The sequence below is a fragment of the Engystomops pustulosus genome, chromosome 1, assembly GCF_040894005.1.
Source record: "Engystomops pustulosus chromosome 1, aEngPut4.maternal, whole genome shotgun sequence".
Lineage (NCBI taxonomy): Eukaryota > Metazoa > Chordata > Amphibia > Anura > Leptodactylidae > Engystomops > Engystomops pustulosus.
The window spans coordinates 28,605,663-28,632,702 of NC_092411.1; the positions used below are offsets into that span (position 1 = coordinate 28,605,663).

The 27,040-nt window shown below is 44.8% G+C and overlaps 1 protein-coding gene across 4 annotated transcripts in view; it reads right to left on the reverse strand.

The window, feature by feature from the left end:
- GHR (growth hormone receptor) overlaps positions 1 to 27,040 on the reverse strand; it is a 252,529-nt gene that overhangs the window by 105,821 nt on the left and 119,668 nt on the right. Inside the window, exon 1 of one of the 4 annotated variants that reach the window (XM_072136699.1) lies at positions 19,289 to 19,540. The exons of 2 other annotated variants lie outside the window; for them this stretch is intronic. The gene's annotated coding sequence lies outside the window, so the exon portion shown is untranslated. Of the gene's footprint in view, positions 1 to 19,181; positions 19,201 to 19,288; positions 19,541 to 27,040 lie in introns of those variants that run through there. One more of the 4 variants, XM_072136708.1, reaches the window with a different exon arrangement.

The following is a 27,040-nucleotide window of genomic DNA, read 5'->3' on the forward strand; positions in this document are numbered from 1 at the left end:
CTCTGAATTCTTTATTTCCAGAAAACCATGGAAAAAAATGTGAAAATCTGAATAGCAACATTGACAATAAAGGGTGCGAAAAACTCCCATCTGAACTATAAATTCAGAAAGTTTTAGCGACAGTTTTATAATGGAGGATGACAACCCCTGTTCATATAGAAAACATAGAGGTGGTCTCTATATCCATTGGTCTCCTAAATCGTTGTATGAGCCACGATGAAGAGATTCCACTCTGGTAGACTAAGGGGACATTCACAAGCGGTATGCCTGCCGTGTGCTGGAGGTGAGGAGGAGGTGACCCCTCCTCCCTCCATAGGATACAGCGGCAGTGTGTGGCACCGTACCGCCATTGCTGTATATGGGAACGTATATGCGGCCGCAAATTTGCGGCCACATGTACATCCCCATGAACGGCCGTGTGAATGAGCCCTAAAGTTGATAGTGAGTTATATGTTAACCAGGTAATGCTACAAGATATCGCTTAGGGTACATTCACATGGACGTATGCTCGCTTGGACATGCTCTCAATACACATGTACACAAGAGCCATTCAGGACCTTTGAAGGTCCTCCAAAGGTCCAGAAACCGAGATTGAAAGCCAACAGAGGAGATGCATCCTCCATTCCCCAAGAAGCTGAATCTAGCACCAGATGTAGGAAGTGATTCCAGATGTGTAGGGGCTACAATATTCATACAGCCCAGGACCCATGGCAGACATACTCTGCCTCTGACTATAAACTGCTGCCTAGTAGCAGGAAACAGGCAGACAGCAACTACACAATGAAATGTTGTTACAGAAGTGATAAACTGCAATGTTTTTTCTTTTTAAGGATGTTGCCTAAACTTATACAACTTTATTATGTTCTTTATAGAAAATATTGCTCGTATTATTTATTATTAAGTTTGGTAAATTATTTTTTAATTTCAGATATCACTAATATAGTTTTTATGGGTGACAAATGTACTGAAACTACTCAGCAGAATGGTATTACACAAATGATTTTCCTAAGCATGTGCCAAAGCAATAAATAGGCCAATTAAATGCTACTTTACAAGATTAAACCTAAATCTTATTATAACAAGCTTATTATCTCGCAGTAAAAGTGCACGGCCAATAAATCTTTGCTGTTTTACACACTGCTATAATGAGAAGTAGCAAAGATGGGGCGGCACTGAGGCTCACTGGTTAGCACTGTTGCCATATAAAATTGGGGTACTATAGATGTCTCCCTCCACTTAAAGGGGTTGCTCCAAGTTTTTAAATGATAACAAAGTAATTGTTGGGAGTCTGACTGATGATCATGTGAACCGACCTCCCATTGATCTGGAGTAGGAGGGAGTTGGAAATTGTGCAGGCATCTCCTGAACAATTCTCAACCTGCTTGAACACCCACTATTGAGAATGGGACCCCTGTTTCCAGATTGCTGAGATCCTATTCTTGTCATCAGTGGGTGTTGTGTCAGTTGGACCCTGACCAGTCGCCTTGTTATCCCCTACCCTTTGGCTTTACGGGCAAGTGACATCATGTCGATTCCTCTTATGTGGATGCTCCCTGTCTATGGTGATGGTAGAACCACCTCTCCTCTAGATGTAGAGGATGCCCCACTGTATATGGTGAAGGTAAAACCTCCTCTCCTCTAGGTGTAGAGGATGCCCCCTGTCTATGGTGATGGTAGAACCCCCTCTCCTCTAGGTGTAGAGGATGCCCCCTGTCTATGGTGATGGTAGAACCGCCTCTCCTCTAGGTGTAGAGGATGTCCCCTGTCTATGGAGATGGTAGAACCTCCGCTACTAGAGGTGTAGAGGATGCCCCCTGTCTATGGTGATGGTAGAACCCCCTCTCCTCTAGGTGTAGAGGATGTCCCCTGTCTATGGTGATGGTAGAAGTGCCTCTCCTCTAGGTGTAGAGGATTCCCCCTGTCTATGGTGATGGTAGAACCACCTCTCCTCTAGATGTAGAGGATGTCCCCCTGTATATGGTGAAGGTAGAACCTCCTCTCCTCTAGGTGTAGAGGATGTCCCCTGTCTATGGAGATGGTAGAACCTCCGCTACTAGAGGTGTAGGAGATGCCCCCTGTCTATGGTGATGGTAGAACTACCTCTCCTCTAGGTGTAGAGGATGCCCCCTGTCTATGGTGATGGTAGAACCACCTCTCCTCTAGGTGTAGAGGATGTCCCCTGTCTATGGTGATGGTAGAACCACCTCTCCTCTGGGTGTAGAGGATGCCTCCTGTCTATGGTGATGGTAGAACCACCTCTCCTCTAGGTGTAGAGGATGTCCCCTGTCTATGGTGATGGTAGAACCACCTCTCCTCTAGGTGTAGAGGATGCCCCCTGTCTAAGGTAATGGTAGAACCACCTCTCCTCTAGGTGTAGAGGATGTCCCCTGTCTATGGAGATGGTAGAACCTCCGCTACTAGAGGTGTAGAGGATGTTCCTGCCTATGGTGATGGTAGAACCCCCTCTCCTCTAGGTGTAGAGGATTCCCCCTGTCTATGGTGATGGTAGAACCACATCTCCTCTAGATGTAGAGGATGTCCCCTGTCTATGGTGGTGGTAGAACCTCCTCTCCTCTAGGTGTAGAGGATGCCCCCTGTCTATGGTGATGGTATAACCACCTCTCCTCTAGATGTAGAGGATGTCCCCTGTCTATGGTGGTGGTAGAACCTCCTCTCCTCTAGGTATAGAGGATGCCCCCTGTCTATGGTGATGGTAGAACCTCCTCTCCTCTAGGTGCAGAGGATGCCCCCCTGTCTATGGTGATGGTAGAACCACCTCTCTTCTAGGTGTAGAGAATGCCCCCTGTCTATGGTGATGGTAGAACCTCCTCTCCTCTAGGTGTAGATGATGCCCCCTGTCTATGATGATGGTAGAACCGCCTCTCCTCTAGGTGTAGAGGATGCTCCCTGTCTATGGTGATGGTAGAACCACCTCTCCTCTAGGTGTAGATGATGCCCCCTGTCTATGGTGATGGTAGAACCTACTCTACTCTAGGTGTAGAGGATGCCCCCTGTATATGGTGAAGGTAGAACCTCCTCTCCTCTAGGTGTAGAGGGTGTCCCCTGTCTATGGAGATGGTAGAACCTCCGCTACTAGAGGTGTAGAGGATGTTCCTTCCTATGGTGATGGTAGAACCCCCTCTCCTCTAGGTGTAGAGGATGCCCCCTGTCTATGGTGATGGTAGAACCACCTCTCCTTTAGGTGTAGAGGATGTCCCCTGTCTATGGTGATGGTAAAACCACCTCTCCTCTGGGTGTAGAGGATGCCTCCTGTCTATGGTGATGGTAGAACCACCTCTCCTCTAGGTGTAGAGGATGTCCCCTGTCTATGGTGATGGTAGAACCACCTCTCCTCTAGGTGTAGAGGATGCCCCCCTGTATATGGTGAAGGAAGAACCGCCTCTCCTCTAGGTGTAGAGGATGCCCCCTGTCTATGGAGATGGTAGAACTTCCTCTCCTCTAGGTGTAGAAGATGCCCCCTGTCTATGAAGATGGTAGAACCACCTCTCCTCTAGGTGTAGAGGATGCCCCCTGTATATGATGAAGGTAGAACCTACTCTCCTCTAGGTGTAGAGGATGTCCCCTGTCTATGGAGATGGTAGAACCTCCACTACTAGAGGTGTAGAGGATGTTCCTGCCTATGGTGATGGTAGAACCTCCTCTCCTCTAGGTGTAGAGGATGTCCCCTGTCTATGGTGATGGTAGAACCACCTCTCCTCTAGGTGTAGAGGATGCCCCTGTCTATGGTGATGGTAGAACCGCTTCTGCTCTAGGTGCAGAGGATGCCCCCTGTCTATGGTGATGGTAGAACCACCTCTCCTCTGGGTGTAGAGGATGCCCCTGTCTATGGTGATGGTAGAACCACCTCTCCTCTAGGTGTAGAGGATGCCCCCTGTGTATGGTGATGGTAGAACCTCCTCTAGGTGTAGAGGATGCCCCTGTCTATGGTGATGGTAGAACCACCTCTCCTCTAGGTGTAGAGGATGTCCCCTGTCTATGGTGATGGTACAACCACCTCTCCTCTAGGTGTAGAGGATGTCCCCTGTTTATGGTGATGGTAGAACCACCTCTCCTCTAGGTGTAGAGGATGCCCCCCTGTATATGGTAAAGGTAGAACCGCCTCTCCTCTAGGTGTAGAGGATGCCCCCTGTCTATGGAGATGGTAGAACCTCCTCTCCTCTAGGTGTAGAAGATGCCCCCTGTCTATGGAGATGGTAGAACCGCCTCTCCTCTAGGTGTAGAGGATGCCCCCTGTATATGATGAAGGTAGAACCTACTCTCCTCTAGGTGTAGAGGATGTCCCCTGTCTATGGAGATGGTAGAACCTCCGCTACTAGAGGTGTAGAGGATGTTCCTGCCTATGGTGATGGTAGAACCTCCTCTCCTCTAGGTGTAGAGGATGTCCCCTGTCTATGGTGATGGTAGAACCACCTCTCCTCTAGGTGTAGAGGATGCCCCCTGTCTATGGTGATGGTAGAACCACCTCTCCTCTAGGTGTAGAGGATGCCTGTCTATGGTGATGGTAGAACCACCTCTCCTCTGGGTGTAGAGGATGCCCCTGTCTATGGTGATGGTAGAACCACCTCTCCTCTAGGTGTAGAGGATGCCCCCTGTCTATGGTGATGGTAGAACCTCCTCTAGGTGTAGAGGATGCCCCTGTCTATGGTGATGGTAGAACCACCTCTCCTCTAGGTGTAGAGGATGTCCCCTGTCTATGGTGATGGTACAACCACCTCTCCTCTAGATGTAGAGTATTCCCAAAATTATACATACGGTAATAATATTCCACGTGTGGTGTGACCAGTGCTTTGCAAACTATGTCCCTATCAGGATAATATTTGCCTCTCATGATACATCCCATAATTAGCACAACCTCTTAGCAGTAGGAATCGGTTGCATGTTGGATATTGCACTGGTTCTCCCAATCGTACATCTAGGAGCCGTGGTGTATGTATAGCATATATGCTGTTTCCAGGATATGATTTCCATCTTTCCCAGTCTCTGGAGCACAGGTATGTAAATAAGTCACCAGTCGAGAGCACTGCCTGTTGCTAGGCAACAACACAAACATATTCTGGAAGAGCCTTGCAAACACAGCACTTGAATAATATGTTACTTCCAACATATTGGAAGAGATCACTGTAATCAATTATTATAGCCTGAAGTGGTAGTCATGGCAATAGATTTGTAAATTACGTGTACAAATTACGGTGGGATTTTGGTGTGTTTTTAGTTTGGTGAATTTACGTTATAATAAATAAGGGGGGCATTTAGAGATTATAACTAAGAGGAGTCTCCAGCCAATCCAAATCCATTGTAAAATTTAACAATAATAGATTTGTAACAAAATATCATGAGAAATTGAGTTGTAATGTGTGGACCTCAATAACATTTCTTCATTTACCCAGCAAAGTGTGACTGTACATTCCAACAGAAAGTTAATATTGGCCTGAAGAAGGGCGGTCATTGGAAACGTTGCCACTTCCTAAAAGTTACTCAATGTGCTGTTTCTTGTTAAAATTAAACAGATATACAACTACGTTTTACTGTTTAATTGTGTATTAAGGTGTCAATATTTGTATTCCTTTAAAGGAAACCTGTCATAACGACTTCCCATTTTTATCTGACAGGTTCCCATGGCATTTTAAATACTAATTTCCAATCTGCTTTTATAATTAATTGCACTTGTTCCACTCACTTTTAAAATCGCATAAAAGGATACCCGGCTCCTTGTCAGAAAACTGCATTGAGTCCTGGGGTTGCCTGAGTCCCTGAGTCATCATTATTATCTCCTCACTGCTCTCCTTCCCTTTCTCCTCCTTCAGGCCATATTGAACTGACAGAAATTTGCGTGCAGCACAGGGTCAGCTCATGTTGGCATGAGGGAGGGTGGAGGAAGCTGGGTAGAGCTTGAGAGCTGTGAGAGCAATGAGGAGATAATGATGATGACACACGGAAGAGGGACTGATATGCACCCGTAAATGGATGCATTTTGCTGGCAGGGTAACAGGTCCACTTTTTGCTGTGAGAGCAATGAAGAGATAATGATGATGACACACGGAAGAGGGACTCAGATGCCCCCGTAAATGGATGAATTTTGTTGGCAGGGTAACAGGTCCACTTTTAAATCCAGTAAAGTTATTTATGAAATTAGTATTAAAAAAGGCTCTGGGAACCTGTCATTAGGTGAAAATATCAAATCCTGATGACAGGTTCCCTTTAAACCCATTAGCATTTAATGATATTAAATTATTTACTTGGATTATTTTTTGGCTTTACAGTCCATTTACAGGGATAAGACAGAACACTTAAGAAGGTCCCTCTGGCAACACACGATTGGATGTCACCTGAGCATCTGTCCGTACAATTACAGCCATGCAGATTTATTTCTGTTATTCCTTTCTAACATAATCCATCCAGCATTCCTCTCTACTTGCCTCATGGCAGCTTTCACTTCAGCACAAAAGCGATTTTTTTTCCCCCTTCTTACATAAGGAGATGTTTGCTGCCCAACAACAGGCGCTCTCACATTGAACACTGTATATTAACACCATTGCAGGGGTGAGCTGCCTCCCACACAGCTACACAATATAGGAGGACAAAAACAAAAAAAACCTACCGGTAAAACTTTCAAAAAAGTTGGTATATCTACCACATGGATTCGGTATTTTACACCAAAGACACCTACTGGTGTGTGTGTCCTCTAAAACAAGATTTGTTCTTCCCTTATCCTGTAATGGACTCATTTTAGGGAAAAGTATATTTAAAATTATGCAAATGAGTCTCAGGGGCTCCTAGTCTTGCTCCTCCATCTGCTAATTATACACATCTCTATTCGGCACTATTACCTTCCTCTTCCTTCCTAAGCCATAGAGCCGGCCACATCATAATTAGCCAGAAGGGGCCTATTTAATGTAGGCAGGAGCACCTGAGGCTCATTTGCATCATTTTAAAAGATGATTTTCGCCAAAACAAGAGCATTTGATGATAATTGAAGAATGATCCTGTTTCTAGGGACACACACCAGCGTGTAAGTGAATTTTGTATGCAATACTTCGGTGAAGTTGGTCCTTCTATTACCATTACTTCCAGGACAGGCAGCAGTGCATACATCCAAAGAAGGATGGAAGAATCTGGAGATATGGAGTAATAATTAGAGATGAGCGAACATACTCGTCCGAGCTTGATGCTCGATCGAGCATTAGCGTACTCGTAACTGCTCGTTGCTCGGACGAGTATTTCGCCCGCTCGAGAAAATGGCAGCTCCCGCCGTTTTGCTTTTTGGCGGCCAGAAACAGAGCCAATCACAAGCCAGGAGACTCTGCACTCCACCCAGCATGACGTGGTACCCTTACACGTAGATAGCAGTGGTTGGCTGGCCAGATCAGGTGACCCTGGGATAGACTAGCCGCTGCCCGCGCTGCTCGGATCATTCTCTGTCTGGATGCCGCTAGGGAGAGAGCTGCTGCTGCTCAGGGAAAGCGTTAGGGTGTTCTATTAGCTTACTGTTAGGCAGGAGTGATTCTAAAAGAACCCAACAGCCCTTCTTAGGGCTACAATAACGTTATATATATATTTTTTTTTTATTTGCAGCTAGTACCATATTGTGAGGAATTAGCAGGGGGACTTGCTACCGTTGTGTTTAGCTCTTAGTGACACACATATCCACCTCAAACACCAAAGTGGGAAAATTTATTAGGGGTTTGAGTAGAATTAGGCACAGTCTGCCAGTTTCTTTTTATTTTACGTTTATTTTTTTCATAACTCAGCGTCATCTCATCTGGCATAGTAGTGTGCTGTAATACTTGGCTAGAAAATAGCCATAGGAGAATACAAACGGCTTAATTACGCCTACAGTAGCGTTATATATATTTGATTTCTGGTTGATCTGCTGGTGGCTGTACTTGCTGCAGTGCATCTACTATCAAATTGGGAGCAATTTGGAGTCAGACTTGCGACCACTGTGTTTTAGTGACGCACATATCCATCGCAAAGACCGAAGTGGGAAAATTTATTAGGGCCCGGGGTTGTATTTCAATTAGGCACAGTCTGCCAGTTTCTTTTTATTTTACGTTTATTTTTTTCATAACTCAGCGTCATCTCATCTGGCATAGTAGTGTGCTGTAATACTTGGCTAGAAAATAGCCATAGCAATAGGATAGCATCGTTTGGTTTTAAAAACTAAAAAACACAAAAAAAAAACAAAAAAAAAAAAAAAAGTTAAAAAAAAAATACAAGTTATAACTTTCATTTTCAAAATGTTTAACCCGAGGGCTAGGGGTAGAGGACGAGGGCGGGGACGTGGGCGTCCAACTACTGCAGGGGTCAGAGGCCGTGGTCCTGGGCGGGGTGAGACACCACCTGCTTATGAGGGAGCAGGGGAACGCCGCAGAGCTACACTCCCTAGGTTCATGTCTGAAGTTACTGGGAATCGTGGTAGAGCACTGTTGAGGCCAGAACAGTGCGAACAGGTGATGTCGTGGATTGCCGACAATGCTTCGAGCAATTTGTCCACCAGTCAGTCTTCCACGCAGTCCACCCATGTCACCGAAATCGGCACTCCTCCAGCTCCTGCACCTCAGCCTCCTCCCCCCCAGTCTGCCCCCTCCCAGCAAAATTTGCCATTTGAACCGGCATACTCTGAGGAACTGTTTTCTGGACCCTTCCCACAGTCACAAACCACTTGTCCTGCTGCTGCTGAGCTATTTTCCGATGCCCAGGTTTTCCACCAGTCGCAGTCTGTGGGTGATGATGACATTATTCACGTAGTGGAAGAAGTGTGTAAAGAGGTGTCCGACGATGAGGAGACACGGTTGTCAGACAGTGGGGAAGTTGTTGTCAGGGCAGGAAGTCCGAGGGGGGAGCAGACTGAGGGATCGGAGGATGATGAGGTGACAGACCCAAGCTGGGTTGAGAGGCCGGGTGAACACAGTGCTTCTGAGACGGAGGAGAGTCCTCGACCAGAACAGGTTGGAAGAGGCAGTGGTGGGGCCAGACGGAGAGGCAGGGCCAGAGCTGGTGCATCAGCGCCAAATGTGTCAACTAGTGAAGCTCCCGTGGCGAGGGCTCCTGCGGCGAGGGCTAGATTTTCAGAAGTCTGGAGGTTCTTTAAGGAAACACCGGATGACCGACGGACTGTGGTGTGCCACATTTGCCAAACCAGGATCAGCAGGGGTTCCACCACTACTAGCTTAACTACCACCAGTATGCGCAGGCATATGAATGCTAAACACCCCACTCAGTGGCAACAAGCGCGTTCACCTCCGGCCGTGCACACCACTGCTCCTTCCCCTGTGTCAGCTGATAGTCAGCCCCCTGCCCAGGACCCTGCCACAAAAACCCCATCGTCACCTCCACGATCCTCCACAGCATCCACCAGCGTTCAGCTCTCCATACCCCAGACGCTGGAGCGGAAACGCAAATATAGTGCAACCCACCCGCACGCCCAAGCCCTTAATGTGCACATCTCCAGATTGCTAAGCCTGGAGATGCTGCCCTATAGGCTAGTAGAGACCGAGGCCTTTCGCAGCCTCATGGCGGCGGCCGCCCCTCGGTATTCGGTCCCCAGCCGCCACTACTTTTCCCGATGTGCCGTCCCAGCCCTGCACCAGCACGTGTCAGACAACATAATCCGTGCCCTGACCAACGCCGTTTCTGACAAGGTCCACCTGACCACGGACACGTGGACGAGTGCTGCCGGGCAGGGCCACTATATATCTCTGACGGCACATTGGGTTAACTTGGTGGAGGCTGGGACCGAGTGTGACCCTGCGGCTGGTCATATACTGCCGACGCCGAGGATTGCGGGGCCTACCTCGGTCCAGGTGTTTGAGGCCTACTATGCCTCCTCCTCCTCCCACCCCTCCTCCACCTCCTCCGAACGACCATCCGTGGGCATGGAGCCATCAGTCGGTAGCTCTAGGCACAGCAGCAGTGCCGTCGCTAAGCGACAGCAGGCGGTGCTCAAACTGCTGAGCCTAGGCGATAAAAGGCACACCGCCCAAGAACTATTACAGGGCATCACGGCGCAGACTGATCTGTGGCTGGCACCGCTGAACCTGAAGCCAGGCATGGTTGTGTGTGACAACGGCCGTAACCTGGTGGCGGCTCTGCAACTCGGCAGACTGACACATGTGCCATGCCTGGCCCATGTGTTAAATCTGATAGTTCAGCGTTTCCTCAAGACATACCCCAATCTGTCTGATTTGCTCACGAAGGTGCGCCGCATCTGTGCGCATTTCAGGAAGTCCAGCACAGATGCTGCCACTCTCAGGGCAGCGCAGCGCCGCCTCCAACTGCCCGCTCACCGACTGTTGTGCGACGTGCCCACGAGGTGGAATTCAACACTGACCATGTTATCCAGAGTTTACCAGCAGCGCCGAGCGATTGTAGACTGCCAGATGTCAACTTCCACCAGAACTGGTAGTCAGGTCAGTCAGCTTCCTCAAGTCTACAATGAGGAGTGGACGTGGATGTCTGATATCTGTCAGGTGCTGAGTAACTTTGAGGAGTCAACACAGATGGTCAGTGGCGATGCCGCCATCATCAGCCTCACCATCCCGCTGCTTGGCCTGTTGAAAAACTCTCTGGTCAGCATGAAGTCGGAAGCTTTGCGCTCCTCACAAGAGACAGGGGAAGAAGATTCCCTTGTTGATAGCCAAAGCACCCTTAGGTCTGTTTCTCAGCGCATATCGGAGGAGGTGGAGGTGGAGGAGGATGAGGAGGAAGAGGAGGAGAATGTTGGCGAGACACAAGAGGGGACCATTGTTGAGTCCTACACTGTTGAGCGTGTATGGGCAGAAGAAGAGGAGTTGGAGGAGTTGGAGGAGGAGGAAATGGACAGTCAGGCCAGTGAGGGGAGTGAATTCTTACGCGTTGGTACTCTGGCGCATATGGCAGATTTCATGCTAGGCTGCCTATCCCGTGACCCTCGCGTTCAAAGAATTTATTCCAGCACCGATTACTGGGTGTTCACTCTCCTGGACCCACGGTACAAGCAAAATCTTTCCACTCTCATCCCTGGAGAGGAAAGGAGTGTGAGAATGCATGAATACCAGCAGGCCCTGGTGCACAAGCTGAAACAGTATTTCCCTTCTGACAGCGCTAGCGGCAGAGTGCGTAGTTCTGCGGGACAAGTAGCGAGGGAGAGTAGGCGAGCAGGCAGCTTGTCCAGCACTGGCAAGGGTACGCTTTACAAGGCTTTTGCCAGCTTTATGTCACCCCAGCAAGACACTGCCACCTGTCCCCAGTCTCGGCAGAGTAGGGCTGATCTTTACAGAAAGATGGTGAGGGAGTACGTAGCTGACCTTACCATCGTCCTAAATGATCACACAGCTCCCTACAACTACTGGGTTTCAAAGCTGGACATGTGGCACGAACTGGCGCTCTACGCCTTGGAGGTTCTTGCCTGCCCTGCCGCTAGCGTCTTGTCAGAGCGGGTTTTCAGTGCAGCTGGTGGCATCATCACCGATAAGCGTACACGCCTGTCGACTGACAGCGCTGACAGGCTGACGCTTATCAAGATGAATAAAGCATGGATTTCTCCTAATTTCAAATCTCCAGCAGGTGAAGGAAGCTCAACCTGAATAATTTATCCACTCCTCCTCCTCCTCATTTTCCTCCTTCTCCTCCTCTTTCTACAGTAAAGCAGAGGAAACTGGCTGTTTTTTGACAGGGCCCACTGGCTCTAGGTATAGTACTTTATGCATTTAATTTTTCTGGAGGGCCACCGACACGGTCCTCTGTTTTAAACAATTTTTGGGAGTGCCACATACAGGCACTCAATCTATTCAATTTTTCTGGAGGGCCACCTTTCCGGTCCTCTGTTTTAAACAATTTTTTGGGACTGCCACATACAGGCACTCAATCTATTCCATTTTTCTGGAGGGCCACCTACCTGCTCCTCTGGTTTAAAAACTTTTTTGGACTGCCACATACAGGCACTCAATCTATTCCATTTTTCTGGAGGGCCACCTACCTGCTCCTCTGGTTTGAAAAATTTTTTGGACTGCCACATACAGGCACTCAATCTATTCCATTTTTCTGGAGGGCCACCTACCTGCTCCTCTGGTTTGAAAAATTTTTTGGACTGCCACATACAGGCACTATCCAAATTGAATTGTCTCCATAGCAGCCTCCACACGTTGTCTCCATTGCTACCTCCAAAAGTCGTCCATATAGCTGCCTCCATACATCGTCCCTTTATCAAACGAGGTTTGTCAGGCCGAAATTTGGGTTGTTTTCATGGATTCCACATCAAAGTTGTTAACTTTGTCGCCACCCTGCTGTGTTATCCACAAAATACACTGGCAAACTTTTACCATTTACGGATATTATTTCAGCGCTTCTTGCGCATCTGTTTACATTCCCCTCACCCGCCATATCCTAAACTTATAAGAACGCTACTACACTTGATCTTATACAAAAGGTTCTTAGAAGTGCTGTTTGGGGAGTAGCCTAGAGACAGGGGCTTGGATTGGCGAAAGCTCGCCTAGCAGCGGAGCGCCAGCTCCATGCGCATCATGCGCTTCTTGCGCATCTGTTTACATTCCCCTCACCCGCCATATCCTAAACTTATAAGAACGCTACTACACTTGATCTTATACAAAAGGTTCTTAGAAGTGCTGTTTGGGGAGTAGCCTAGAGACAGGGGCTTGGATTGGCGAAAGCTCGCCTAGCAGCGGAGCGCCAGCTCCATGCGCATCATGCGCTTCTTGCGCATCTATTTACATTCCCCTCACCCGCCATATCCCAAACTTATAAGAACGCTACTACACTTAACTTGGTGCAGGCTGGGACCGAGTCTGACCCTGGGGCTTGTCATATACTGCCGACGCAGAGGATTGCGGGGCCTATCTCGGTCCAGGTCTCAAAGGCCTACTATACCTCCAAATCCTCCCACCCCTCCTCCACCTCCTCCTCCTCCGAATTACCATCCGTGGGCATGGCGCCATCAGTCGGTAGCTCTAGGCACAGCAGCAGTGCCGTTGCTAAGCGACAGCAGGCGGTGCTCAAACTGCTGAGCCTAGGTGATAAAAGGCACACCGCCCAAGAGCTATTGCAGGGCATTCCACATCAAACTTGTTAACTTTGTCGCCACCCTGCTGTGTAAGCCACAAAATATACTGGAAAACTTTTTTCATTTACGGATATTATTTCAGCGCTTCTTGCGCAGATGTTTACATTCCCCTCACCCGCCATATCCCAAACTTATAAGAACGCTACTACACTTGATCTTATCCGAAAGGTTCTTAGAAGTGCTGTTTGGGGAGTAGCCTAGAGACAGGGGCTTGGATTGGCGAAAGCTCGCCTGGCAGCGGAGCGCCAGCTCCATGCCAAGATCCAACTAACATAGTTTTAACTGCAGCACCTTTAATCTACTACTAGTTCACTGCCTCCATACATGGTCCCCTTATCAAACGAGCTGTGTCAGGCAGAATTTTGGATTGTTTTCATGGCTTCCATGTTAACTTTGTCGCCACCCTGCTTTGTAATCCACAAAATATACTGGCAAACTTTTATCATGTACCAATATTATTTGAGCGCTTCTTGCTCACCTTCTTTGGTTCCTCTCTGCTACCCATTGGTTTGAAGCCTGAGTCCATTTAGGGTATGTCGCCATGCCACTCTCTAGCCTTCCGCTGCTGCCGCTGCCTCTGCATGCCGTCCCCTATAGTGTCAGGGTCAATTATTGGATGTTTTAGATGCTATCTAGCTTCATTCTGTCACTCTGTCATGGCCATGCTGTTGCCCATAATTTTGGCATAATGGTGCGATTAAGCAGCCTCAGAGGCATCCATGCATGCTGCCCCTGCTGTTTCCTGTCCATTTCCGTGGTGTTTCCATCCTTTTCTGAGGTTCCCAGGTGTTTGGCCAAGCTTCCCTGTGCAGAGCCTTGGTCCCCTTGAAAAATGCTCGAGTCTCCCATTGACTTCAATGGGGCTCGTTACTCGAAACGAGCACTCGAGCATCGGGAAAAGTTCGTCTCGAATAACGAGTACCCGAGCATTTTAGTGCTCGCTCATCTCTAGTAATAATTAATAATAATAAGAAATAATTTTTTAATATTACATATGTCGCTGTTGTTGCTGTATGATGAAAAATTATAATTTTCGATGCACTTCCTATATCAATTCCTCCTGGTTTTCTATATCACTGTTTGCTGTCATTCTATAGAAAGCTTCTATGTTTACTTCCAGTGGATGGAAATCTGACCGTGGTCACACAGATGCACGGCTCGTTAGTATAACAGAGAGTAATCAGATCCATATGATATAACGAGCCGTGCACCTGTGTGACCACGGTCAGATTTCTGTCCACTGGAAGTAAACAATGAGGCTTTTTTGTAGAATGACAACAAGCAGAGATCTAGAATGTCATGAGGAATTTGATACAGAAGGTATATTTTTTGAAAATCAAATAACTTTTCATTATTTAAACAATAACCTTTATTTGTGGAGAGACAACTACCCCTTTAAAGACATCAAATTTACAGATGACCCCTAATTACAGACCCCTCTGCCCACTGTGACCTCTGGTGAAGCTCTCTGGATGTTACTATAGCCCCAGGCTGCAATAATCAGCTGTAAGGTGTCTGTAATGAAGCTTTATGATAATCCTTGGTCCCATTATAGCAAAAATGTTGTAAATCCAATTGTCACTGGGGTAAGAATTTTTTTGTCTGGAGTAAAAATTCTAAAGTATTAAAAATTCCATACAAATTGAATTTAAAGGAAATCTACCACCAGGATTCAGGATTGTAAACCCAGAAAACTAACACACGGGTGCGTGCCCCCTCTGGCAGGATCTGCTCTTCTTTTAGCTTCCTAGGACTGGTTTCTTATGAAAAAAAAGGTTTTATAAATTATGCAAATGAGCCTGAGGGGCTCCAGGTTCCATTAAATCTATGGAGACATATTTGCATAATTTTAAAACCTTTTTTTTAATAAAAGCAAGGTCCTAAGAAGCTAAAAGAAGAGCAGATCCTGACAGAGGGGACACACACCAGTATGTCAGTGTGCTTGGTGTACAATCCTGAATCCTGGTTGTAGGTGAGTTAAAAAATGCCAATAAACCACTAGACTCAGGGCTGCATAGAGTTATCAGCACACCGTACATTTTATATAGCCAACAAGCTGCCGATAAACAACAACATGTTAGCAGATACATTACATTATCTTAGGAAAACCAATTAGCAAGTAGCGATGATTCCTTTCAGTGATCTGCAGTGCAGCCGCGCAGCTCTCAATGACAGATTAACATGGAGCGTATCTCTGATTCCATCTAAACTGTGTTTATTTTGGGTTCACACACGGCGGCAATCACTGCTACCATAGACTAACAGGCAGCGTGTATACCGACAGCGAGAATGGAGGAAACGTATGCATTAGATGGGGTGCGAGGTATAGGATGTCATAAGATTAGTTCCAGAGAAAAACGCCACGTTCTGCTTATTTACAGGTGCAGAATCCTACAACACAGCATGGAACGGCGTAAATCTCACCCCAACAAATGCTAAATATTTCAATCCCAGGAAAATCTATGTGATATACAGTATAACGGTTTCTTCTGAAGTTGATATTACTGTTTAATGATACACCAGACTCAGAACTTGAACAACTTTTGCAATGCAAAAATCAGAGTCTATACTGCTTTTTTGGATTATAGGCGGTCCCCTACTTAAAGTCAACCTACCTTTAGATAGGGTTTCTAAGCAGCAAATATTGCTCACCAGCTCAGGGTGAGCTGGTGCCGGCGCTTATCTTCGATATGTTCTTAAACAGTTGTAAAGTGTTTCAACGCTTTATTAATCTTTATATACGAAGTAGCTTCACCGCACGGTGGTACGCGCTCGGCGCACCATGCGCGCAACCACTTCCTATTCAGGCGCACGCACAGTCGCGCACATGGTGCGCCAAGCGCGTACCACCGTGCGGTGAAGCTACTTCGTATATAAAGATTACTAAAGCGTTTAAAACACTTTACATCTGTTTAAGAACACATAGAAGATAAGCGCCGGCACCAGCTCACCCTGAGCTAGTGCTCAATATTTGCTGCTTAGAAGCACGATTGGAAGTGGTAGGTTTTCTTTAAGAACACCCGACTTGCATACGAGCCCTAGTTACAAAAGGACCTCTAGATATTGTTAAATTACTGTACTTTACCCTTAGGCTACAATGATCAGCTGTAACAGTTATCACAGGTGTCTGCAATTAAGTTTTATTGTAATCCTGGTTCTTATGACAACCCAACATTTTTAAAATCCAATTATCACAGACACCAAAAAAATTCTTGCTGGGGTTACAATGATAAAATATACAGTTCCGACATACATACAAATTCAACTTGAGAACAAACCTACAGAACCTATCATGTATGTAACCCGGGGACTGCCTAAAGATCTAAAAACATACAAATTTTTAAATAATAAAGCCGCCATTATTGACACGGATTCGGAGACCTTGTAGCTTGGAGATATCTAATATTCAACATTTGAACAAAACTTTATGTAGGAGACAGAATTTTTTTCCCCAATGGTGATCTGTCTGTAGTTGCCAACAGTCCCATGGTTGTCATAAAATTTCTGTAACAATCCCAACAAATTCTGTTCGCGCTGCGCTCAAAAGTAGATGTTATCTAGTGGGTTCACGGACCCCCAGAGACGCCAGAATTTTTAAGCTAGCAAAAAGTCTGTATGTATCAATATCTCTCCGTACATAAAGAATTTCTTTATCTTTTTATTTATTTATTTATACATTTTACTTTATATCAGTTGCTGAACTTAAACATGGTGTAAAATGTTGCATTATGGTCCAGAAGTTGTATCTACTTAGTCATGGGGTTGGGTTATATTACTAGATGAAATAGTTATAGTGTAACTAAACATGTTTTTTTTTTCACCAAAATAAATAGAGTAGGTGATAATAGTAAACTTTTTTATAGACTTCATTGTGTAAAGGAGCTTCTCTGTGTCTTTTATCTGCTTTTTTCTCATGTATTGAGCAGTGTATCTTCTGAGGGTCATCCACTTCAGACAGATAAGGAGGCTAAATATTTATTCTTTCCCAACACAGAGAACATTTCCCTTGAGGATTCAGATTGATGTGGAGATTAGACTATCCAGGACTGTCTGTAAGGAGTTAAGTCACTTTTTCAGGTCATTACGTCACTTTATCTCTCAGCTGTTATAGAAAACAGGACAAAAAAGCAGACTTACACAAATACAAAATGTTGAAAGTTTAATACAGTATCTGCTTTTTTTTTTAGTAGAGAATCCTTCTATTTGGCCATGGCTGGTTCACACTTGGTAGATTTTGTTACTCTCATAGGGGTTAAACCGATCAATCTTTTAGGATGAGTTCACCTTTCTCCTCTTATTTCCCTTTTTCTGTTCTGCTAGTGTGAACATTAAAATGGAAATTACCGTACGTCAGAAACACATGACGAGAGCATCCAATGGACTTCATCCCCTTGACTATCATGGAGTCCTCTTGTATCAGAAGGGGCACACCACTTATTAGCGATACACACTTTTGGATTTAAAGGAAACATGTCAGCAGAAATTGATGTAATAAATCACTACCAGTATTTCGTCAAGCAGTTAAACACCTTCCAGGTCGTGTTTCCCTTATGACCGAGTGTCATGTTAGTATCCAGAAAATCAACTTTAAAGAGAGATGGAAGTTGGTTGCATAAAGTCAAGGATGTGGAGAGTTTAACACTGAAGTCAAGCTCTCACTTCCTCAGAAAGTCACCTTCACTGTAATTGATGGTCCCGCATCCAAAGACATCACTAACTAGATCTCCTAAAGTCTGATGCATGATGTCAATCACAGAGGAGGAGGTGCTCAGAGCTCCCCACCTTGACTTCAGTGTTAAACTCTCCTCCTCCTTGACTTTATATGACCAATTTACATCTCACTTCAAAGTAGATTTTCAGGATGAGGCCACCGCATGGGGCCATGAAAGAGACGATAACTAGAAGGTGTTACATTGCTTGACAATATCCTGGGAGTGGTTGATTAGGCCAATTTCTGCTGACAGGTTCCGTTTAATTATTAGACCCCCGATTATAAAACATCTACCTTGATCTTGATCAGAGATTACTGTGATGAAGTCATGTCAGCTGGGGCAATGACACATATTCACCACAAGATTTAAAAAACATTTTCTCTTAAATTAGCGATACACTAAGCTCTATATTTACTATAGTTTTTTTGACAAAATGTTAGCTTAAGTTTTAGTATAAGTTGCCTATCCAGTGAGGTCAGTGTCGGCTCCAGCTTTCAGCAGGCCCCTGGGTGACAGAGCCTCAGTGCGCCCCTTTTGCAGCATTAAAAATTCAGAAACTAAAACAGTCTCCTGTTCCCTAGTTTATCATACCAAACTGCCCCCCTCACACCCTATAGATTCATTAGATACAGCCCCCAAGCACCCTCACGTTCAGCCTTATGTGGGCCCCCCCCCCCCCCATCAGCTCTGGGCCCCAGCACTTGCCCAGGTATATCCATTGCTGGTGCCAGCCCTGAGTGAAATAGCTTCAGCCTGTGGGAGCCGGGATGGGGCCACAGTAGCCTGTAGGGGTGCAACAAGTGGGGGGATAAGGTTGTGGTTGAATCCGGACCCAGGAGTCTTAGGACCCAATAAGGTTTTATATTTTGTAATGAAATATTGTAGATTTGGGGCCTGGTACAGATTGTGCAATGGGGTCCAAGTTACACCACTGGTTGCGTGCATTACCACCAGTTACACCTAGACAACTGGATAAGACCCATTGGTATCTGGACACAACAAACACTAAGATAGGTAATGAAGAGACCCGATCTCCGATTTAGGCTGAGTGGCCATACTGGTCATCACCAAGCATTCCCAGAAATAGACTCATAAAACAATTAATACTGTATACTTTTTGTCTTCCATAACCTGTAAAAAGTTCTGTAACTGTACCATGAATTGGTTAAAAATAAAGTAATAAATCTGCAGTAAAATATACAAAAAAAAATTTTTAAACCAAACTTTACATAAGAGTTACAAAATATATAGATTTCCAAACATCGCGGACGGCCTTAATTCGCACCAGACCTCGGCGATTTGTTTACGTCTCTAATTCCCAATGCGGGGTGATAAGTAACACTCACTTTCCATTCTCCTGTCAGAATCCCATCCATTCCCATAAAACTAACCTGAGCCGAGCCCGCAGAGATTACAAGACCTAGGAAGAAATGGACTCCGCAATGTTTAAGTTCAGGAAAGAAATGTCTCCGCTATACAAAAAGACATAAAATATAACCTGAGATCGCAGCCGGGTCCAGGAATCCCAGGAGTTATATTCCCCAGACATTCGGTATCTCTCCTACAATGTTTTCTGTCATCTGTGTTTTATCCCAAGTACTAAAGAGCAGCGATTTAACCAAACAGTGCATGCCCCTTGGCCTCGGTGAGCAAATACTGTCATTGGTAATGATAGTGCGTAAGGCGTTCATCTGCGTGTGCCTTTCCCTGGTGCTCACAGCCCTCTGTTCCTTCCTTTCCACTTCTCCGCAGCATAATAAAGTGTGACGTCCCAAAGCAATCTTTGAATTTCGACCACAGAATTTATTTATTCTCGCTTTCCTTTCTTACTTCTTATTACCACGATCACATGACCAGCAGGGGGCGCCAAGCCAACTCTGTAAAATGACAAGGGAGTTTTCCTCCACTGTCACTGTCTTTCCTAGCTGATTCGCTGCTCCCTCCTACACACCCCCCGATAGCATGACCTCACTGCCTACTGCGAATTTGGATTTCCACATCAGGCGGAGAGGCTGAGGCCCTGCAGCTGTTGTAGGACCATAAGTCACAGCAAAACCAAACAGCTGCTGCACACACTCCAAAAATGTCCCGTTACTGTCTCCAACAGAAAATGTCATACAATGGAATAGTTTGCTACGTTTATTGAACTGTCGCCACATGATGTCATGTATGTGCTTACTTGTGTGTTTAGATACTGTACAGATAGATAGATGATAGATAGATAGATAGATAGATAGATAGATAGATAGATATGCTTGAAAAAGGTGGCTAGTCCACCGAAACGTTGCAACATGGGATAAAAAAACACCCTGCTTTTATATTAATCAATAATAATTCCTTTATTTCTATAGCGCACACAGATTACACAGCGCTGCACAGAGCTTGTCAGATGAGTCCCTGTCCCCAATGGGGCTCACAATCTAATCATCCTACCAGTATGTTTTGGAGTGTGGGAGGAAACTGGAGGTCCTAGAGGAAACCCATGCATGGAGAGAACATATAAACTCTTTGCAGATGTTGATCCTGGGACTTGAACCCAGGATCCCAGCACTGCAAGGCTGTAGTGCCAACCACTAAGCCACCGTGCTGCCCAATAGATGACCTGGGGAAGGTGTGTTACACCAAAACGTCGCCATCTCAAAATAAATTTTCACTGAAACCTGGAAGTTCTGACAGTTTTTCCTACTTGTTTTTTTTTTATAAAAAGAGGTTTATTCTTGAAAACCCACGGATTTGCACCCAGCCTCATTGGTTACACAGCTGCTGCCTTGGAGTTTCACACTTCTAGATAGTTATATAGAAAAAGGAAATAGATACATCAATAGTAGTCAGATGTTACAATGGGGCACATTTATCATAGCGCCAGCAAAGGTTGGTGTCTCCAGCCCCCATCACCGGATGGATTTATCAGGAGTAGAGGTGAGCAGACCCAACATTCAAGTTCGGACTGACCCGGAAATACTGCCTGATTGGTGGCTGAATAGCCAATCTGGCAAATACATGCCCCGAGCAATTAGCTATGACTATGTTTGGCTAGTGGTATCCCACAGGCCAATCATAGTGATGGATAGTTAATAGGGGCGTGCATGCGCTGCTTGCGTGAAAGGTTTTTGGTCTGACCTGGTGTATATATTGTAGATAGATATGATAGATAAGTAACTTAGATAGATAGATTTAAAAGGAAATCTACCATCTAAATCCATCATGATAAACCAGAGACACTTACCCCTAGATCCAGGCATCGTGACTGTGGTAATCTTCTTATATTTGTTATCCATGGCCTCCTTCCTTCTAAATTAAACTTTTTAAACTATGCTAATAAGCCCGAAGAGCTACTGGGGGCGTTACAGGAGCCCCTATGTGCTACAGGTTCACAGGCTGTTACACTGTCTCACTCTCCTCTGCTGCCTCAGCCCTTCCCCCTCTCTGTGCTCGATGAAACTGCTGCACAGGAAGTTTCAGCATTAAGTGGTAGATTTCTTTTAAATATAATTGTGTGAGCTTGAAACTGTAGCCCCCGCTCCACCATTTACACTCTGAGGCCAGAGCGCTGCTTTGTGTGAACTAGGAGCAAAATATGGGGGAGGGGCAGCATTATGAATGATGCTGCAAGAAAGGGGTGTTATGAGTTTGTTGGAAATATTAGGGGGCAATCTAAGTAGGGAGTTAAATAAGGGAGAATTATGTGAGTGGGGGGCCGGTAGCAGGGGTAATATATAGTCTGTGGGGGCAACAGGGAGGGTGCTTTATACAGTGAGGTGGCCACAGGTGGGAGTATTGTACCATCTCGGGACAACTAAAGCAGTTGGGGTAGAACAAAGTACTTTGGGGCACCCGGTATCTTGACTATTTACACCTTTTTCATTTTCCTCACTTTTCTCATCATTCAATATGATGTTCATGCTATTGGTATATACAGCCCTAATATACTCTTACCTTTGTTCTAGCTCTACAAGTACTAGGCCCGACGCTCTTATCTGAAATTTCCAAACTTCCTGAAAGTTTACTTGTGCAGCTAAGGCAGGAAACACGCCAGAACTTTGGAATGTTGACTGAGGTATAAAAGACTTTAAAACATAAACCAACAACAAGAGAAACTAATTACAGTAAATCCAGACATAATAGTCTTGTGATGACAATGAGAACGTGTTGTTGTATCTCCGAGTAGGGGAGGGGCTGCCAGTCAAATATACACTGGATAGGACTAGAAAAAGCTGCTGCAAAAATTCTGATGCTATTAAAAAACTGAATAAATAGTTGTCAACTACATATTCATTGTAATGCTAAATATTCATAAGACAAGATGTAAAAATTAAACATCTAAAAGGAACTACAAATGATGACAAATTCTGTACAAAGACTATCGGAGATGATCACACACGGTGTCTCTTGGCCTCGAGAAAACTATTTGTTATCACCACCAGGAAGCTTCTTTAGACCATACATTTTCCATGTAGTGTCCCCCATTTAAATAACTCATGGTTTGTTTTTTTTTAAAAGGATTTTAAGATTGGGTGACAGCACCAAGACCTAACATTGCATATACAGAGGGTATCTTAATGAGTCTTCAGAAGTTTTTATTGCTTCCCTTTTTTAGTACAATAAAATGATTCCATTTATTAAATATGTGTTAATATTAAATATAAAAATAAAGATTAAATACTAAAAATAAATAAATACCATTTCTGCCTAATGCTCCTGTGTATTCATGTATCTACATGGTAACAGACTACAAATTAAACCTGTGTAGTCTGATCCCACCCACTGTCATCCAAAAGTTTTCAGATAGAAACAACTATACAAATGATACTGAAAATACTGGAGCATAGGATATCATTAAAACAAAACAAGCTTATCTGTTCTAAGGCATCATGGGATTGAGAACAGACAGGACATCTAGCAGCCATGATGGTGTCTGATCAGAGCAAAGAGAAAATTGAACTGCAGGGAAGTATCTTGGAAGTGTCTTTGACAACACTGACTACACTATTTACACATTTGACACATTTAATGTCAAGTTCAGGAGCTGTTGACACAAAGGGGCTCATTTACTAAGGATCCGAACGCCGCACTTTCGTCGGGTTTCCCGAATATTTCCGCTTTGCACAGAATTGCCCGGGATTTTGGCGCACGCGATCGGATTGTGGCGCATCGGCGCTGGCTTGCATGCGACAGAAATAGGGGGGGCGTGCCGTCAGACAACCCGACGGATTCGGACAAACCGCAGAATTTAAAAAAGGTTTTGTGTCGCAAGATCAGCACTCACATGCACCAGGAAGAAGCAGGTGAACTCCGGCGGACCTCGGAGCTCAGACGCACGATCTTAGTGAATCGCGCCGGACCCGAATCCTCGTCGGACAACGCACCGCGGGATCGGGGTAAGTAAATGTGCCCCAACATGTTAAGGGGAAGTTTAGGATACAGTTATGGTAACTAACATCTATTACAGTGAAACTCTAATTTCTGCCATAATGGGTGACAAGCAGAGTTTTAAGGAACTTATAAAAAACATGAATGGGTTAATGATATATATTTTTAATAACTGGTCTAAAATTTACATATGTACCAGCAAATGGATATTTTTAATTGTTTTAAAGAATTATTTACAAGTCGCCATTACTCATTTATCTGGATATTTCCGTGTGTTTTAGTCGAGTCCTGGCAATCAGCCAAACAACACCAATAATAGCAAAGAACGATTTCTATTCCTGGAACAGAATAAAAAAAAAAAAAAGTTGGAAGCACAAACTTCATTTGATATAGCGGTTAAGTTGACAGTGTGCCATCTCTAATAGTAGCTGTAGTCCTTGCTAGATGTGAAATACAGGTTCATTATAACATTAGACTTGGCGGTTTATATACCATAGTCACAAACCATCTCACTGGTGAAGGGTCCTACAGAGCCTTTACCCCAAAATACTTTTGGCCCACCTGTTTGGTTAAATATTTTCACTACGAGTGACAATCGACTGGAGTAAGTATCCTTCTAGAATGGTTATTGTACAGACGTGGGCATCAAATGAAGACTAGGCTAACTGACTAACTGTGGAGTCTAAGTGTGATGTCACAAGTGGTGCAGAAAGTGAGTTAGAGATGTCCCCTTTCTCTAGCCTCAGTGAAACAGAGATTTATCCGCACGAAAGGCCACCACCAACTTCTCGTTTGACATAAGCCCAGTTGGTAACGGGACTATATTGAGTCAGAAAGTCAACCCCAAGGTAGCATATATATATAACCGAGACAAAGATGGGGGATTCATGGATTGAGATAAAAGAACAACGCAGGTTAAATTTTATATTTATTTGCCTTAAGGGCACACTAAACAAAATAATAGATATAAATACAGTTTAACAGAGTGAAGATAACAAGTGGACAACTAGAAGTACAAGAAATTAGTGAGTCAGGTACCTTGTGCTGGACTAATTGGGAAAATACAATAAACTGCACTTGAGATCCTTTCTGCTCTTGATGATGGTAAATAGTGGTAAAAAGACCATGATTAAAAGGTGTGTCCCGAATATATATATTCGGTGTAGACCCACCCCCTAACACCCATAGGAGGGATCTAGTAAACCTCCTACCTTGTATACAATCCAAGATTTGTTCTAGCTTCTCCATGGGAAGTCATAGGATCGTAGTTCTGATCTTATCAAATTTGGGTGAATATCTGGATTCTATTGAGACCAGAGATGACCCACTTACTATGCTCCCATTGAGAGTTCTGTATATCTCAGTTTCCTTGTGCTTACCCAGACTATATCTGCATACAGTCAGGTGCAGGAGGGATGGGGGTGAGTGGTCCCCTCTCGGCTGGCAGAGTGCAAATACAACACATCCTATCTTCCCCGATGCGGCCACATGGCCATGACACACTGCGGTGTACAATACGGCTATTCAAACAGATGACTGTATTGCCCATTTAAGTGAATGTAGCTGTGTGATACCTGTATAAAAACATTATAGTACAGGAAAAAACCATCTGTGCGCCAGGGGCCTAAATCTCAATGGACCTGGACCCAGCAAAAACAGAACAGAAAGTCAGATTTGTTAAAATCACTGCTTGCAGACAATTTCCCTATGTTTGCATGAAAAGGTACAAGTAATCCTTTGCAGCAACTACACACAGTACTGAAATGCAGAAACACTGGAATGGAAACCAAACCCCATGGACTGAAAAGCTCTCTAATTAACCTTCCAGAGGCTGAAGAAAGCAGATTATCCATACTTTAACAGTAAATCTCATGTAATTCCCTCTTTATCATTCACACCTTCATCTGGGGGGAAGTGAATCCAGATATTCTCTAATATTCCCAAGGTTTGTTTTAATCCTAGGTGAAGACTTTCAATTCTCAATACATTGTCTATTTTTCGAATAAAAAAAAAGATTCTAAAAAGGATCATTGGCTTTCAGTTAAAATTCAGTTATATGATCCACAGCGACAGTGTGAGAAGTAAACCCATACATACAGTTGGTAAATTGGAATGTTAAAGTCTTGCCCCTGGACCCATTCCGCAACAGATCTGGCCTAATCCCAAAGTAACCTAGTTGGTTTTTACACATTGTACTCCACTGAGACAGGATCACCAGGTAGTTGACTCACCAAGGAGTCCTGGTATAGGGGTAGTTAACCCAGGCAAGTCAAGAAATAAGTGTTAAGTTCTAGTGGTCAGGCAGAGAAGTGTCAGAGACAGGCTGAGGTCAGGGCAGGAGGCTTTCTAGTGGAATCAAGGTACAGGCCAAAGGCAGAGTTGTCATGGATGATTAGAAGAACAGGAACTTAGATTTTCTTGCATGTGAAGTTTCAGGTGTCAGGCAGAGAAGTCTCAGAGACAGGCCGAGATGAGGGCAGGAGGCTTTCAAGTGTAATCGAGGTAATGGCGAAAGACAGGGTTGTCATGGATGATTAGAAGAACAGGAACTTAGATTTTCTTGTATGTGAAGTTCCAGGGGTCAGGCAGATGATGGATGAGATGGGATGAGGTCAGGGCAGGAGGCTTTGTAGTGGAATCAAGGTATTGGCCACAGGCAGGGTTGTCTTGGATTATTAGAACAGGAACTTGGATTTTCTTGCATGTGAAGTTCCAGTGGTCAGGCAGAGAAGTTTTAGAGACAGGCCGAGGTCAGGGCAGGAGGCTTTCTAGTGGAAATGAGGTATTGGCCAAAGGCAGGGTTGTCATAGATGGTTATTAGAACAGGAACTTGGATTTTCTTGCATGTGAAGTTCTAGTGGTCAGGCAGAGAAGTGTCAGAGACAGGCCGAGGTCAGGGCAGGAGGCTTTCTAGTGGAAATGAGGTATTGGCCAAAGGCAGGGTTGTCATAGATGGTTATTAGAACAGGAACTTGGATTTTTTTGCATGTGAAGTTCCAGTGGTCAGGCAGAGAAGTGTCAGAGACAGGCCGAGGTCAGGGCAGGAGGCTTTCTAGTGGAAATGAGGTATTGGCCAGAGGCAGGGTTGTCTTGGATTATTAGAAGAACAGGAACTTCGCTTTTCTTGCATTTTTGTAAGACCTGTTTGGAGGAATGTAAGGGTCACAGAAATTTCAGTACGTAGTGTATGTGACTACAATCGTAGGGAGTAGAGATAAAAGGGTTAAACTGATGACTGGACAGATGTACAAGGACATTATGTAGGCGGAATTACGTGGGAATCAGTGACATCTGCAATGCTTTATTAAAGACATTAATATTTCGACCTATGATTGGTTAATTATTCATTTTATTGTCAATAGTTATTAACTTTATTGTTCTTTAGTCATTTCCAACACTTGGGTTACTGACACTGTATCCTAAAAAGCACAATGCATGTATTTTTCCTATAAAATACAGAATTCTGGGATTTCTTTCCATCTTTCATTTATACAAATGTCACTCATCTATAGCTGCAGCTGTAAACATGTGATGTGCCGCTCACCTCCTATCATTAGCTACTTGAACAGATGCATTAGGGTCCTGCTCCGATGACCAGCCACTTATCTGCGATATGTACCCTCCCGCTATTGTACATTTCCTCGAAACGACCTCATTACAAAGAACACAACGTCAATGACTGGATCTATAGGTAAACAGCTGCCTCTGCATCTAAGGGGGTTAATTGAGCCCATAGAGTACATGTCTCCATTGTCCTGAAAATGTGCTGAGTTTTTATCCACTTTAATGGAAAGTAACAGGGAGACTTCTGTAGACCCATCCCTTATAGCGGGGGATGGGGTGTCAAGTATTCTGACATCTTGTTTCACCTAATAACCTG